Below are 17,639 nucleotides of genomic sequence, written 5' to 3'. Positions count from 1 at the left end.
AGGATTAGAAGACATTACTGCTTTCTGTCAGAAATAGCACCTTTTTCTAATCCTGTATAACCTTTTTACCATTACGATTATTTGACTGTTTTAATTCACAATATTAATTTTAATGGATGAAACGGTACTGCATATACCTGCACAGTGCTGCTTCCATCACGTTTAATACTGAGGGTTTTCAATAATCTATTGATGGCCTATATATAGGATGCGCTATCAATCATTGAGCTGTATCTTTGCTTTTGGGATTCTTCACAACCAAAATGGATGACAAAGCTATCCCAGCCTCCTGAATAATAAACATCTTAGTTATCTGCTCTCAACATTTCTTTGCTATGGAGTACAAAGGAAGTTAAAATTGTATTGACAATAAGTGGACAACAATGCCACCAGCTTCTTACAGTCCTTTTGCTTCTCATATCAACTCAACCCATAAAGTTTCATAACATAGCACCCAGATGGGGAAGGAAATAATTGCATGTTTGGACTGTTGTAGAAATACAGTTTAGGTGTGCGGTCATGTATGGATGATGTAATATTCAACCACTCCTTTCTAGTCTGGTCCAAAAATAGTTGCAGACATCTTGTTATAAAATACACAATGACCAATGACGCCGACTCTGTGTTCCTGCCAGTTCATAGGATGTTCACCCTTGCATAATAATAATAATAATAAAAAATAATAATTAGCAATATTTGCAGCTGTCTGCAAAAATAAAAACATTATGCTTTATCATGTCTTGAAGCCTGTTCCTTTTTTATCCCTAAACTCTCATTACACATTTGGTGTTATCAGAGGGACATGCGGTGTTCCATAAATCACCATCTAGCCTTTAAAAACATAATTGCCACTATTCAAATTAATAATTTACATCTACACTGAATAGACCAGATAGAATGAGGAACAGGAAGTGTTGTCATGGGGACATGAAAGTACAGGGGGCTGCAGGCACATACCTTTGTTAGAACTCTTCTAGTGGTTTCCCTATCCATTTTTTAAATAGTTATGGGCACTTAGGACAATACACTCAGTATGAATAACAACACAATCACGGTGTGCTTGCATCTGCACATTGGAAACCCAAATCAAAGCTCTCAAATGTAACTAGACACTTTTTGGCCACAATAGACCACTTGTCTTGGCTTTGTTAAGTCTGCAGTGAATTAATGGCATCAAGCAGCCTTTGCAAGAATAAAGAGAGAAACAAGATCCAGACAAGGAAAGTTCCTGGGTGTGCATAAATAATCCCTTGTATCCAGAGTTATGGGGTGTAACAAAATATCTACCGTGCAGTGTGTGAAAACAAATAGACCTTCCTATTAAATGTAGGCGGAGATGCTGTAAGGAGCACCTGTCACCTGCACATAGCGGATCTTATTATTATTATTCATGGGAACGCCGACTAGTAAAGGGGTCTTCTGACTTTATATAAACCCGCAGGGTTCTGTAATCTTCTAACACACATTTTATATCAATCTCTTACCATTTTGAGGCTATGTACACACACCGTACATTTTCGTAAAACCACGGCCGTGATTTATACGGAAATATGCGTCCATTGCTGCTTAGGAATCCCGGACGGAGCGTATATACATAGTATACGCTCCGGCCAGGATCTCTCGCGGTGCCGCAAACAACTGACATGTCTGTTTTCTGCGGCCGCTATTCAGTGAATAGCGGGCGTAGAAAACCATGTCAGTGCACACCGTGGAGCATGTGCAGTGGGGAGTTCTGATGCGGGCATGCACGGATGCGCCCGCATCAGAACACTGCGGCCGAAAACATCATCTGGCTGGTACCGCAGTACTGCAGAACCGGCCGGGATGATCTTTTCAGAGACCGGCCATTAATATATTTTGTGTTTTAACGGCCACTCCATATTCAAGATCTCTGCTTGCTGTCAACAAATTGGGACATTCTTATTTGCATCAAGAGACCGAAACACATACATAACTAGTCTGCCTAGGAAACCCCCCATCATTTAAGGGTAGCAACTCCCCGGTGATCAGCGGTTGGAGAAGCTGCTGACACAACTGTAGTTTTTCCACTATAGGTGACAGGCCTATAGGCTACAACAAACAGATAGTAAACACCTAACATGAGAGATACCCAGCATTATACAATGGAGTCTTAGCTGGTGAAAGGTATACGAAAATTTCCCTTTTGTGAGAGTTTTAAAACAACATTGCTTTATTGTCTTCTCAGTGTCCTCACCCACTAGAAAAATGTATTAACACAGCGCCATACATCCACATTGCTTACAGGACAATAAAGGAGCCTCAAGAGTCCTTGTGTGACGACACGCATGTCTGAGAAGCACAAATAAAAGTTTACTTAAGGATTCAAGTATTAGGACTTGTCACTGTAGTTCTGAAGTGTCTCTCATGTAACAACATGGATGAAAGTGATTGTACTTTATACCAGTGCTTCTCAACTCTGGTCCTGGCCCAACAACAGGTCATGTCTGAGGATATCCCATACACCTGTCATAATACCTCATATTATATCACCTTGGAAATCCTAAGGAAATCCTCAATTACCTGTTGGTGGCCATGAGGACTGGAACTGAGAAGCACTGATTTGTACTGTGGAAGTTTTATGTCATTTAGGATTTAGAGAAGGCTGGGTGGCAAGTGCAGCCATTGTGGAATCCCAGAAGCGAAAATAACTAATAAACAGCTAATGAGGTTTTCATATTATGTACAGGAAAAAAGCTTCAGGACCAAGCTGTTTTTTTCCTTATGGATCACAGGAATTTTAGCCTTACCACATTCTGCCATCTGTTAACTTTGTTATTCTTATGTCTATGTAGCAGCTTGAAGCCTTGTTTTTTTAGTATATTTTTTATATATAAAAAATGCCAAAACTTCCTAAAAACTACTCGTAGCTTTTTTAGGGGGAAGTTTTAAGCTAAATAACTCCATGTAAAATTCATGTTTGAAGGAAGCCTCAGTCTTCTTCTAAGTCTATTACTGGGTGGCTTACACATAATCCACATAATGCTCTACCATGAGAACATTTTATTTTTATATGTGAAAATCAACAAAACAGCACCTTATTGCATAATGTCTCTGGGTTGGAATAATGGAAGTTTAGACATAATACATGATTGTATAATTTCAGCAATCTGCAAACGCTTTTCCCAGAGTAGACTACTGTCTCCATGTACAGGACTGGCCACCCCCTCCTCCTACACTAACATCCAAACCAAGCAATAGAAACCAGCATTACTGATATAGAAGCTACTATATGCATTTAGCAGGCACACCCAGTCACCATGCAGCGGTATCAATACTCAGGATGTTGTAGCACTCAGCTTTAATTACAGGCCATTTACCCACAGTAATTGCAAAAGAGCAACAAAAGCAAATAAATGTCAATACATCAAGTGCTAGTGGTAGAGCTGTGATACTCTGCAGGATGGATCTGTGAAATTCTGTGGAAGTTTCTGGGGTTTGGCCATTTCTACCATTTTATGGAGGGAATGGAAAGTAATACAACTATTATACTGGTCAAAGAATAGGGTCATATAGTGCGTAACCCTTACTGCTGTAAAATGCCAAATGATAGAGTCAACAACAGTAGCTTTGACAACAGTCAAATTGGGATGGCAAGATGATTGGGTTAGAGTCTATATAGGGCAGGGACTTTAGTACAAGCTAGCACAATGCTTGCTTAAAGTGTACCTAAAGTGTTTTTTCTATCTATTTCTGTAATGTAAATGTATTGTGCATTTGAAGTCTGAATGGGCTTTCAAGTGCGTATTCTCCCCACCGTATACAGTGGAACCTTATGAGACAGAGCTCCCTCCTCGGTCTCCAGTGGGTGACCCTGTGCCATAGACTTACATGATACTAGGTATCTCACTGGTAACTGGGGCTATGGAGAATGAGCAAATTCGGCACAAAATATCACAAATTTAAATGCACCTAGAACACACAAGAACCTGGGTGTTTTTGAGATAGAACAAGCAACAAACAAATGCTACAATACCACAGTTCTGATCTGCATAACTACATCCTTTATTTGCATAACCAGCTCCACAAATATTCTGCTTTTCAGTAGTGCGACTACATACTTCCTTTTTCAGCCCTGGTAGAGAATGACATTCTTGTTATACAGTACCCACATAATAGTGACATACAGTACCCACATAAAAGTATCGTACAGTGCTTAAATAGTACCTCCATTTTATGAAAAAATGCTGCGCATGCATAGTCATGTGCGAGGAGGTTTAGGGTAGGGTAGTGGTAACTGACAAAAAATACCTATTATTTTCCTGTTATGTCTCTTGGTTGGGTGTATAGCCGAGAGCGGTCAATCACACCTGTCACATTTCCTGTCCATATATGGCCGTTCCTGGGACTGTGTTTTACACTGACTTTCCAGGATGTTTGCTTTGTAATTTTTTTAAACTTCTCAGTAACCGGTTCAGGTGAAACAATGACATCAGCGCCTGCAACTCTCCAGGTCTGAATCATCAGCACAAGCCTGGGGGAAGGCACTCCACATCAGGACACACAGGAATTTTTATTTCCTCCTCCTCTAAAATGAAACCTGAGTATCTCACTGATAACAAGAGGCATGGCACGTAGAAGGCACGAAACCCACTGCTATTTACTGTAAACAATAAAATACTTTAAAACAATAAAGGAGATTTACTAAGCCAAGTATGCCATAGAAGTAGAATCCAGGGCTATTTCCAAATATAGGTTTTGTTTGTGGTCTGTGCCAAATACAATATATGTTTTAGACCCCTTGCAATTTTTTCAACAGAAACAGATTTGTTTAATAGTAGTTGTAAAATGAACCAAATTTATTAACCACAAATGCCAGCCATGAAGGAAAAGTGTCCAAGGCTGGGTTCACACTGCGTTTTTTGCAGTCCGCTTAACATATCGGTTTTATGGGTGAAAAATATGCGAAAACAGATGCAATTGTGTGCCATCTGCTTGGATCCGTTTTCCATTGACTTACATTATAAAAGAAACGGATCGAAGCAGATGGTAAAATGCCAAATAAAAAAGTGCCCAAAAATCCTTAAAAAATATGTATACCATACAAATGTTCCCCAATCTGTGGCTCTCTAGGTGTTGCACAACTGAAACTCCCATCATGTCTTGCTGAAAGTTCCTGTTGGGAATTGTAGTTCTGTAACTGGAGAGCCACTGATCAGGAAACACTAATAGTGGACAGTTTATTAAGGGACAGATTATTAATGGAGGCAGTACATAAGAGTGGTCAGTAGCGCAGTACAATAGAGTGGACAGAGTCACAGTACATTAGGAGACAGTGTCACAGTACATTAGAAGGGACAGCAGCGGTCTGCTAAAATGAGACCATGATTTTGCACTGCTAAAGATCTGACCCTAATGTTACCTTTAGCTATTTTCTGTCTATCCTTACATGACACTCAGTGGCGGTGGATGACCCTGGTTATGAAGTTCGTTTGATGTATGACATTATGTTTTATGCCCCTTATACCCCCTCCCATAACCCCCCTTACTCTCCCCTCCATGTACCTTCTCCCCCCCCCTATTTCCTTAGTCCCCCCCCCTCTATCCCTTTTTCTCTACCCCCGCCCCCAGCTATTGCTTATTCTACTTGCTTAGGTACTCTTGACCATTAGGTGCTAGATTTGTTCTGTATCCTCATACTGCAATGTATACCTCTCCAATGTTTGGGGACATGCTATGTTGTTCTGTTATTCCTTTGCCTAATTAACAAAAACTGAATAAAACAGTTTTTTGTTTGTTGTTGTTTTTTTTTTAAAGAAGGGACAGCAGCACAGTTCATAAGGGGCACAGTTATACGTCATTAGGGGACAGTGATATAGATCATTTGGATGTAGTGGCACAACATTATGGGACAGATCTGTGGAAAACACTGGCACAGTACATTAGAAAGTAATGTGGTCCATAATTATTTAGATCAGGGATTATTGTGAAACAATTTAGGAGCTATAGAGTGTAAAGAAAAAGAAAAATCTGGGCAGCAAAATATGCATACATGGGATGTGATCGGAAGAAGTCTTTATGGGAGCCTGGAGAAGAAAGCGAAATTGAGCCACTCAGATCAGACGTCACCTGTGAGTCACTGGATATAACTGTTTATTGTGTCTCTGACTGTGTGATTGGGAGGGGAGGGGGTCTTTAGCTACGCCCCTGTATACTTGGTATTTGCAGTCTGGTTTAATCTGTACATTACCAGATTAGCCGTTGTGCTGGAAGGCCACACCTTTACCCTCCTACACGCTAAGGTGGCTATTAAATATTTATGGTCCACATTGACTCAGTTCATTGTATAGTGCTGGCTGAGTGCATTGGTGATGTGGCGCTTTGAAGACAAACAATAGAGGTAGTCTGCATATGTCTGAGAGCTTATATATATATTTATGTGTCAGCTGGACTAACATAACCACTTCACAAGAGCAGACTAATCTGCTGCAGAAGTCATCCTGAGGGAGGCTTTACACCATTTATTATATTTCATAATGAATTCATACCCATAAGACATTGTGTTTGAGTGTTACTTTTGGCACATATTATAGGAATGTATTTGAGGCTATGTCTCACCAATACAGCCGATAAGTTAGGCCAATGGGCAATAAAGGCAATATACAGTCACACACCCCCTTGTCCCTTTAGATCATGGAGCTGCTGGCTGAATTCAAACTGTGCCCTCAGATCACAAATTTAACCAGACTGGCATAAAATCTGAAATCTAATTCTCCTGTGTATACGTATAGTCACTTATAGGTCCCTCTAGTTTAATTTTTGATGAACTTAAACCATCTATGTTATTTACATTTTTGCTGTTTTCCCCCCAGTTTTTATCATGCACAAAGTTGACATATCTTCTTTTCTCATTGTATCTCTTTTAAGTACCTATCGCTTCTGCACTTTGATATTGCACTTTGTCAATATCAAATGTAAGTATCAGACTATTTTGATGTACCTGGGTTACAGTAAATCTGCCAAACGCAATTCCCTTTCCTAACTGCTGACACTCTTAGGTAGCTGTTAGGTCAAGGAGAAACATGGAGGGAGATTTATCAAACATGGTGTAAAGTGAAACTGGCTCAGTTGCCCCTAGCAACCAATCAGATTCCACCTTTCATTTTGCAAAGAGTCTGTGAGGAATAAAAAGTGGAATCTGATTGGTTGCTAGGGGCAACTGAGCCAGTTTCACTTTACACCATGTTTGATAAATGGTGTTTATCAAACTAGTGTTTTTGGTGTTTTTCATTTATCCATTCATGCGTCCAGAAAAATGCCATTATTCTCCAGTGAAAAGTGTCAGAGAGTCTTTCCCAAGCTCCTGGTCTTTTAAGGTCTGTAACAACTCCTCCCCTCTCATCACTGACCCTGCTTGGAGCTCAGCATGCAGATGACTGTTCATCAAGCAGGGTCAGGTATGGAAGGGAGAGTTAGGCCGCATTAACACGTTCCGTGTTCCGCATGCGGACGTGAAATGCCTGTAAGATGATAAGATGGTATGAGTGGGAGATTTGTATGAATACGTAATGAAGCAGCCATGCGGCGCATATTCATACAGTTCCCCTGCTCCCAGCATCTTTTTACAGATGCTGCCCAAGCGGGGGAGGGGACTCTGTTACAAGCATTCCATGTCTGTGTTCAGTGCAGAACACGGAACGTGTAAATGCGGACTTAGGAGATGTTCCAGCTTGCAGTAGATTAGGGTATTGGGAAAGCCTCTCTGACACTTTTCACTAGAGAATAAAAACATTGGGGGAGATTTATCTAACTAGTCTAAAGTGAAATTGGCTCAGTTGCCCCTAGCAACCAATCAGATTCCACCTTTCATTTCTTACAGGCTCTTTAAAAATGAAAGGTGGGATCTGATTGGTTGCCGGGGGCAACTGAGCCAGTTTCACTTTACACCATGTTTGATAAATCTTCCCCATTTTCCTTATTACTGGAAGCACGAATGGATATACGAAAGGTACCATGTGTCTCCTTGACCTCATAGCTGTCTAATAGTGTCAGCAGTTTGGAACGTGAATTGCATCCAATTTCACTTTCATACGTAGATCTGTGCGGTAAGTAAGGAATCTGCCTGCTGTTTTGATGGTTTCCATGTAGTGACAGATGTGTTTCTTCACCGTATTTAGTAAAAATAACCCAAGAAGTTAAATAGTAAAATTGTAATATTTTCTAAAAATCCTACACTTGCTTACCATACAGTAAACTGCATTTCTTCCCTAAACTATAAGCAAATATGCTTCGTAGAGCATCTCTCCTAAGTGCAAGCACCAGTAATACATTATATTATATTGATTGCAATAACATCCTGTAATTTGTATTTCTCAAAAGCATAATCACAAATAATTGATATTTTCAGATACAAAAGCACATTAAAATACAAATATTTGCAGCATTGTAAAACTTAAAGGGCAAATAACCCTAGATGGCATACCTAAATTACATTTATTAGTATAGCTGTTAATGTATGTACATTTTTAGGCACTTATCAGAAGATGCTTGCGATAACCAAGTGGCTGTGCAGGGAGATATCAACATTTCCTATTGAAGAACAGCACAGACTCTATTGGTGGTGGTCCAACATGCTTGACCCTTCTTTCCCCAACATCAATTGTTTTGGAGAGTCAGGAGGCCTGCTTACACATCAGATAGTTTTGTTTATCAAAAGTGGGAAACGTTTTTGCATTTCTAGAATTTACTCAGTAACATAGAACAAGATTTATCTATATTTTTAGCAAATGATATAATTAAAATGCCTTGTCCTTTATGCATATAGTGATGCAAAATCCCACTAAAATTAAAGTGCCCCTCACAAAAGAGGTGTTACTGAGGGGGTCTGATATGGCCTAAACTGGCTTTTCTCAGAATCAACCATGACAGTGAAAACAAATTTACAACTGCTCCGTGTATGTGTGGAATGTAATAAATAAAAATTGAAATGACCCTTAATAGGTTAAAGACATAGATCTGCTCCTACAGTCCTGAGAAACTGACTCTGGAAACACAGCTATCAGGTAGTCAAAGAGAGAGTTTTTTCTTTATACATCAACTATTGTGGGGTTAATGATTAAAGGAAATGTGTTGGCTGAGAAGGGAGCAGCAATGGCTTTATCTGGCTATAAAGCAGAAGGGTAAAGTCCGCAGACTCTGAACATTAACCTAACATTTAGTGGAAAATACCTCTCCCTGGCATCCAGGATAGGGTAATTTGCCCTATATGACCATAAGCTTTAGTTGCATCATCTACCTGAACACCTGTCTGACCATGAATATTAATGACAGAGGGATGGAAAACATCTCATTCATTGCAAACAAAGCCCTTATAATATATTTTCTGTGTCATCTTATTAGACCCCATGCACACTACAGATGTGCAACAACGATCTGTAATATATATGCACGTATCCAGGCTTATAAAAGCATTGCATATTGCTTCTAGAAACAGCATCATTCATGTCCTTAGTTTGGGTATGATTTTGCAGTTCCATTGAAGTGAATGAGGCCCCAGTAGTCAGATGGGAATACCCCTTTAAAGGAGTTGTTCACCACAAAAAATTACTTTCAAATCAACTGGTGCCAGAAAGTGCCAGAGATTTGAAATTTACTTCTATTAAAAAATCTTCAGTCTTCCAGTACTTATCAGCTGCTGTATATCATGCAGGAAATTGTGTATTCTTTCCAGTCTGACACAGTGCTCTCTCCTGACACCTCCCTTGCAGGAACTGTCCAGAACAATGGCAAATCGTCATAGAAAACCTCTCCTGATTTCTAGACTAGAAAGAATATCACATCCTGTAGGACATACAACAGCTGATAAGTACTGGAGGACTTGGCATTTTTAATAGAAATAAATTATAAATCTCGTGCACTTTCTGGCACCAGATGATTTGAAAGATTTTTTTTTTATTGCTCAAATACTGCTTTAAGAAGATCGATGAAAATGTATTTTCTTTAAGACCACCCAGGGCATGGCATTAACATACATCTGGTGGAGGCTCCCAGATGTACTTACAATTTTACTAACATTGCTTCCTGAAAATCTGCAAAAAGAACCTGCGTATGAATATGACCTAAATATATGACCAATTTTGCATTCTGATCACAATGGGCAGATTATAGGATAGCTGCAATATTGCACAATGTATAGGCGGTGTTGTAATCCTTTTGATTCTAGATCAAGTCACTCCTATCAGTTATCACACAGAACAATGCACTCACCATGTAATCATTCAGATCTACAGGGTGTGCAGAGATACTATACAACAGCTCTGAACATTTTCCTGCTTACACAGCAATTAACATTCATTAACACATGAGCAGCCTCTTTGAAGTGGGCAACTTAGCTACAGCTGTGTTGTTAAGCCATGGGCTTGGCCAGCACATAACCCATCCCTGTGGGATCCCTTGGGCACATCTGCATTGTGCAATATCTGATATACAGCATTCTTTTACAGGTTAGTGCTTAAAATAGTCCACTAAACATGTTTGCTTCCCTTACAGCCGGGAGATAATAATAAACTGGAGGGGGACTAAAGGTACCAGGATGTAACAGTGAAATAAATAGCAGGTTGAGGATGCTCTGATTGAGCCCACATTGGGAAGGGGGAGGTTGATAGCCTGGCAGCCTTGCATAACCCTCTGGCTATCTAACCAATGCATCATCCATAGTTTCTACTGTGTGAATCTGCCAAAAATTCCATGCATCTGCCCTCCTTGCTTCTATCCTAAAATTATTAGGCAATACAAATGTAGCGGCTGCCAGACACTTTGCATGATCTTGCCAATGTATTTCAATATTCATCTAAACATGACAGTTAAAGAGTTGCGTTTCTTTAAAGGACATCTTTTTACATTACTCAATCTAATATTTTTAACAACAAGAAAAGCTTATTATTTCCCAGCATCCACAGACAAGCTGGTCTCTACTGCTGCAATACCATCACTAATTTTTTATTAATTATTCATGTCTGTCTCATACTTCCATGTAAGACCAAGGCTACCCAATAGTAAAAGACATTTTCCACAAATTTAAAGAAAAAGAATAGTGGAAAAACAACAACTGCTTCATACATAAAAGTAGCAACATAAAGACAGCAGGAGTTTTGGATAAGAAAAAGAATCAGAAAGAAAGTTGCTGCCTTTACTTCCTGAAAACAGTGTAACCAAAACCCAGTAGTCTAGTAATTTTAAGGAAATTGTGAGAAATAGCCATCAGACTAGTGTACTGCTAAAAAAGGAGAATGAAACAATGTAGGAAACTACACTATTCCATTTTGCAGCAGAATGTACTGTATATGTTAAAGGTTTTCTTACAGTAGGAGTCTATGGGTGCCACTATGTGGCATCCATTGCGAGCCTCCGTTAAAGGAATATTTCCATCTGAGCTTTTTATCCCCTATTTAAGCTGATCTATGGGGGTCTGATCACCCAAGCCCCCACCAAGAACGTGAATACAACTCCCCTGCAATGAACAGAGTTCGCCTTCGTGGCCACCACAGCCACTTTTCTATTAATTTCTATGGGGCTGCCAAACACTTTGAAGTTCAGCGTTCAGAAGTGTTCTGTGGCCCTTTAGAGTATGAACTGAGCGGCGTCCATGCAGACATGCTGAGCACTCTATTAATTCCTGGGTGATTGCATCCCTGTTCTCAGGATGGGTGGGGGTCTGGGCAGTCGAACCTCCAGTGATCAGCTTGTTATCCCCTATCCTATAGAAAGGGGATAACAAGCTGAGATGGGAATACCCCATTAAGTGTATATCTTGGGAAGCTCCAGTTTAGTCCCTGTCCTGTAATACCACAAACAAGTTCAAGGGCGGCCTGGATGCTTTTCTTGAGAAATATAATATTACGTGAGAAATATAATGTTATATATCTAATAAATTACAGGCACGTCATCTTTGGTGATAGAACATTGATCCAGGGATTTATTCTGATTGCCATATTGGAACAGGGAAGGATTTTTTTCTCCCTGCTATGGAGAGAGTGACACCTGCCTCATAAGGATTTTTTTTTTGCCTTCCTCTGGATCAACACAGTGGGTTATAGTTTGAACTTGAGGGACTCTTGTCTTTTTCCCCCAACCTTATTAACTATGTAACAAAATATCAGACTGGAGCCATTGCCCCAGATGTTGCATTTTTACGTGGTTGCTGAACTTCTCCTTAAAGTCTGTTGGAAGGTATTTCTGCACCACCAAGACAAGATACTACAGGTCAGCCTCAAGTCCCTGCGTGTTACCAGCCATAGATGAACATACTGCATATTCCCTGCCCTTGCAGTAACTGGAGTTACAGGAAACACAGGACAGGGAGAAAGGTGATCCTTTATTTATACAGTGAAATTAAGGTGTGGGATATTTAACTACTTACTCACAGCTCTTGGTCACAGTGACTCATATTCAACCAAGGCTAGGTTTTTGTTATGGGATTCTACCACCCAGTTAATAATATGACGGTCTATGATTGTGCTATAAGTTTACAGTTTACAATTTTTGCCAAATAATACATCACTGTCCGATATTGTGAAGCTGGTCATTCTCAAGGCATGATTTGATTTTTCATGGCCTTCATACAAAATCTGTTAAAGTGCCCCCACCACTATGTACCATTTACAGATGTATTCTAATGTGGAAAAGCAAACTTTTAAGACTTTTAGGACTCCTGCCTGCCGATAATCAGCCCGTGTATAAGAGCCCCTGGTCTCTGGTCATTCCACTAACAATAACATAGGTTTACATAAGAAATCACCACAGTTTTGCTCTAAATTTTATTTGCATCCATAATCTTCACCAATTGAAGGCAATGCACTAATCTGAGACTAACAAAAAGTGAAACTAAAATGTTTGTTATATAAGAAAATGACAGGCTGCCTCAAGGTTCTACCATGAAAAGTTAGGGGATTTTTAGGTTAATTCATTTCCCATCTCATCTTCACTTCTACAGAAGAAAATCTTTTCTGGAGAAATCTCTGATATTAGGATAGTAGATCACAGACATTCAGGAGAAATATCTTGACCAAACAAGTCTTCACTCATCTTCCCAAAGGCTGTGACCTAACCTCAATCATGACCAAAGTATGATCTTCATCAAGACGTCCTGAGGCAAAAACCTCTCCAATAAGATATCTAGATTCTACAAGAATTAAAAGCTTCAGTAAAGGTTCTCGATCTAATAAGAAATCTAGCTTCAATAGCATTCATACATTTAGTTAGACTTCTAGCTCTAATATAAGTCTAGTTTTCTAGGACTAATAAAAGGTCACTCTAGAGAGATACATTGACTGCACTTTTCCCCCCAACAAGTTTTCAGATTAAAGATTAGAAAGAATTCTAAAACTTCTTCAAGTTTGAAAACTAGTACAGGGTGTGGTAAAAGATGTTTGATCAATTATACAGGGATCAATTATACAGGGATAAACAAACTGAATGGTTATAAAAGTAATAAATATATGTGGGCCAAGAAAGACATCAAAGTGTCAGGATAGAAAACTCAAAGCAATGGCCCTAAAATAGAAAATGCAAATAAAAAACAGAGGTTATGTTCCCACACAGTATTTTTGCTCAGTATTTTGCAACCAAAACCAGGAGTGGATTGAAAACACAGAAAGGCTATGTTCAACACTGTTGAAATTGAGTGGATGGATGCCATTTAATGGCAAATAATTGCCTTTTTTTTAACTCAGTTTTTTTTAAACTCAGTTGTTTTTTAACTCAATTATTTGCCACTAAATGGCGTCTATCAGGTAAATTTCAACAGTGTGTGAACATAGTCTTTCTGCGTTTTCAATCCACTCCTAGTTTTGGTTGAAAAATAGTAAGCAAAGATACTGTGTGGGAACATAGCCAGAAACAGGAATCAATGAACTGAAATCAGCTAAACAAAATAGAATTTACATACAGATGAGTTCTAAGGGTGGTATTACACGGGCCGAGCAGGGCCCGATAATACGTGTAAACGAGCAGCGATCTGCTAGATCGTTGCTCGTTTACTGGGCCTATTACACAGCCCGATAATCGCTTAACAAGAGCTGCAAGGACATCGTTACCGATGTCCTTGCAGCCCTTGCTAAACTGGCATACATTACCCATCCACGTTCCAGGGCTGCTCCTGGCGTCCGCTTCTCCCGGGGTCCCGTGCGCGCTCTAGCTTCACAGCGGCCTGTCAGCTGGTAGGCTGCTCAGCCAATCACAGGCCGGGACCGCCGCGGCCTGTGATTGGCTGAGCGGCCTATCAGCTGACAGGCCTCTGTGAAGCTAGAGCGCGCACGGGACCCTGGGAGAAGCGGACGGCAGGAGCAGCCCTGGAACGTGGATGGGTAATGTATATCGTTAGTCGCCGGCCACGCACCGCTATTACACGCAGCGGTGCGCGGTCGGCGCCCGACGAAAATAGGGTCTAACCTATATCAACGATCAGCCGATGATCGTTGTCATCGGCTGATCGTTGCATTTATTACACGGAGCGATAATCGGCCGAATCGGGCCAATTCGGCCGATTATCGTTCCGTGTAATAGTACCCTAACACTAATACCTAAACAGAAAAGCAAGGTTATAGTGAGCAACTATAAAGAGGTGATTATGGGGTGTGGAAGATTGGATGAAAGTAATAGTCAGTTTGTGTCTTGTGTCAACCCCGACCATTACGTCACTAGCGGGAAACCTAATTAAAGAGGGAAGACAAGAGGTTGGGGATCGGAGGAAATTGGGGAGTCGGGGTTCCTCTGGGTTGCACTAGCTGTACAGGTTGATTCACCTCACACACTCATGCTTTTATGCCCTGCTATGCCGTAACTCAAGCATAAATCACCACTTGATGCCTTCCTCACACCGAGACACCAAACACACCCAATTTGCCATGAACACTCCCTGTTTGCAGACCAACACAAACACAAAACTTTGCTGTGTCTAGACCCACCAGCCACTGTCATACATGTGAACCACCGGCTGCCACCAGACACAAACACCAAAGCCCACACACAAAACTTTGCTCTGTTAGGACCCGCTAGTCATTGTAATACACGTGACCCACCAGCCACTGCCATACCCACAAACTCCTGACACAATCATGAAACTTCACTGTGTCAGGACCCGCTAGCCGTAGTCATACATGTGACCCACCAACCACTGCCAGACCCTCAAATACAAAGCACAAACATGAAACTTCACTGTGTCTGGATCCGCTAGCTGTTGTTATACACGTGATGCACTGGACACTGCCAGACACCCAAAGAAAACGTACATTCACAAAACTTTGCTCTGTGAGGACCCGCTAGCCATTGTCATACACGTGACCCATCAGCTACTGCCAGACTAACAAACATAAAACACAAACATGAAACTTCACTGTTGTCATACATGTGACCCACCAGCCACAGTGCCAGACAACCAAAGACAGCCTACATACACAAAACTTTGCTGTGTTGGGACCCACCAACTGTTGTCATATAGGTGAACACACCAGCCACTGCCAGACACCCAAAGACAGCGTATATACACAAAACTTTGCTGCCACCATGTTTGTCACGTTAAGGGAGACAGCGAACCCCAAAAATGTTTTACTAGCGAGCAGACTCACCCACATGGTAGAGTAAGCCAACAGGTCATACAACATACGGTCGCACACCACACATGCACTCTTCATGGAGCTTACTAGGTTTATTTTAAGGGTACAAGACAAACCATCACAATTGTAGGTTTTATGCATAAAAATGTACAGTACGTGGTTACAAAAAAGGGTTAACAAAAGACATACAAACACTGCAAACAATGAAAGCAAAGGGGGGGGGGGATTTATCGAACATGGTGTAAAGTGAAACTGGCTCAGTTGCCCCTAGCAACCAATCACATTCCACCTTTCATTTTACAAAGAGTCTGTGAGGAATGAAAGGTGGACTCTCATTGGTTGCTAGGGGCAACTGAGCCAGTTTCACTTAACACCATAGGGGAGATTTATTAAACTGGTGTAAAGTAGAATTGTCTTAGTTGCCCCTGGCAACCAATCAGATTCCACCTTTTATTCCTAACAGACTCTTTGGAAATTGAAAGGTGGAATCTTATTGGTTGCTAGGGGCAACTAAGACAATTCTACTTTACACCAGTTTGATAAATCTCCCCTCATGTTTGATAAATCTCCCTATGGAATTGGTTCTATGGTTATACGTTTTTTTTTTTTGAGTAAATTAAGATTCCATATTCTTACTTCTTTTCTAAAAGAGAATCTTCCCCCACACTGGCACAGTGTCAGTAAGCCTGCCCTACATAATCTAAGCACAATCTAATCCACAATCTTCATTCTTATTGCCCCTTGCAGAGAGCATTTGGTCTTTTCCACAAGGTAAACAGACGGCATGACTTCATGCTTATCGATAATTGCATATCATTAACTTGGATCAGCTCTGGGCCTGCACACAAATACCATTACAGTAAATATATGAAGAATATATTAAAGGAGTTGGCCACTTTATAGTAAAATAGGTCAGTACAAAGTATTAGTAGGTGTACTCACTGTATATACTGACAGCAGCTCCCAGTGTACCTCATAGAGCTAAAATCACACACCCTTCACCAGGCTGTGCTGCCCTGCTCTGTTTTGTTTCAGTCCATAAGATGGCTGACATGGAGGAGCATGTGACCATGCCCAGTCCCCTGTGTCCTCCATAGACATATACAGGCTCAGTGGTGGACACTGGGGGGCGCTACATAATATTCTGTAGATGAACAGGTAATGTAAGAAAATAAGGTATAGGAGGTCAGAGTAAAGTAAGATTCTTATGTATGTTTTGTTCTGTTTGTTCTTGTTAACCATCTTTTAATTGCTACTGTGGTTTTTGGTCTTTGGTTTGGTTTTACTTAAAGATGTGATTTTTGTTATCCTGAATTTCCTCTTTAGACCCATTTCTCTTGCATTTCTTGAAATAACAAGTAAAGCCATTTAAAATGACATCGGTCATAAGTGACTTGTAATTTAACATCACTTTTCAGTTCAGTATAATATACAAACTTCACTTATGCAAAACCTAACAGAAATTGTGCTTAGATCTGGGATTTCAAGCTTCACACGCTGCGTCTCCACCTGACACTCAACACAAGCCAGACTATAAAGACCAATGAGAACAAATGATGCTACCAAAGAAAAAAAAAGGGAAATGAATATGTTTCTCCAGCTTTTTATAAATGGCAAAGCTATGATTGTCTGCTAAATCTGTTATATAGTTCTCAGCAATTACTTTAGGGATTTATCTAATGAGGATATATCTTTTTCCATATGGTTTATTTATGTCTTGTCTAACAACTACAGACATTATATATTTTTATTTCCTAGCTGATAATATACTAAAGAGATGATAATATACTTATATATTATAATAACACAGCTGTAAAATAGCACAGCTTTTTTGTATGGAAGACGTAACCCACAGACTGGGGCATGGCAAGGACTCCGCTCCTAATTATCAGACACCAAGGAAAATAGAATGTCACATAACTGGTTTTCTACAGTTGTTCCAGCACAGCCCACACCACACACCCGTGACCGCAGCAGGCTTGTGATAACAAGTTGCTGTGCACACCAAGAAACAAAGGTCTAAAGAAATAAAAGGTGCAGAAAGACAGGCCGCCATGTAAAGAGAATTCT

At 40.3% G+C, this 17,639-nt stretch overlaps 1 protein-coding gene across 1 annotated transcript in view; it reads right to left on the bottom strand.

The window, feature by feature from the left end:
• Positions 1-17,639, bottom strand: part of LOC138788327 (cadherin-1-like) — a 34,519-nt gene that overhangs the window by 13,300 nt on the left and 3,580 nt on the right. The gene's annotated exons all lie outside the window — the stretch shown is intronic.

The sequence above is a fragment of the Dendropsophus ebraccatus genome, chromosome 4 (assembly GCF_027789765.1).
Source record: "Dendropsophus ebraccatus isolate aDenEbr1 chromosome 4, aDenEbr1.pat, whole genome shotgun sequence".
Classification (NCBI taxonomy): domain Eukaryota; kingdom Metazoa; phylum Chordata; class Amphibia; order Anura; family Hylidae; genus Dendropsophus; species Dendropsophus ebraccatus.
Note: the sequence above shows the minus strand (reverse complement) of the source record. Positions and strands in the feature narration are given on the sequence as shown.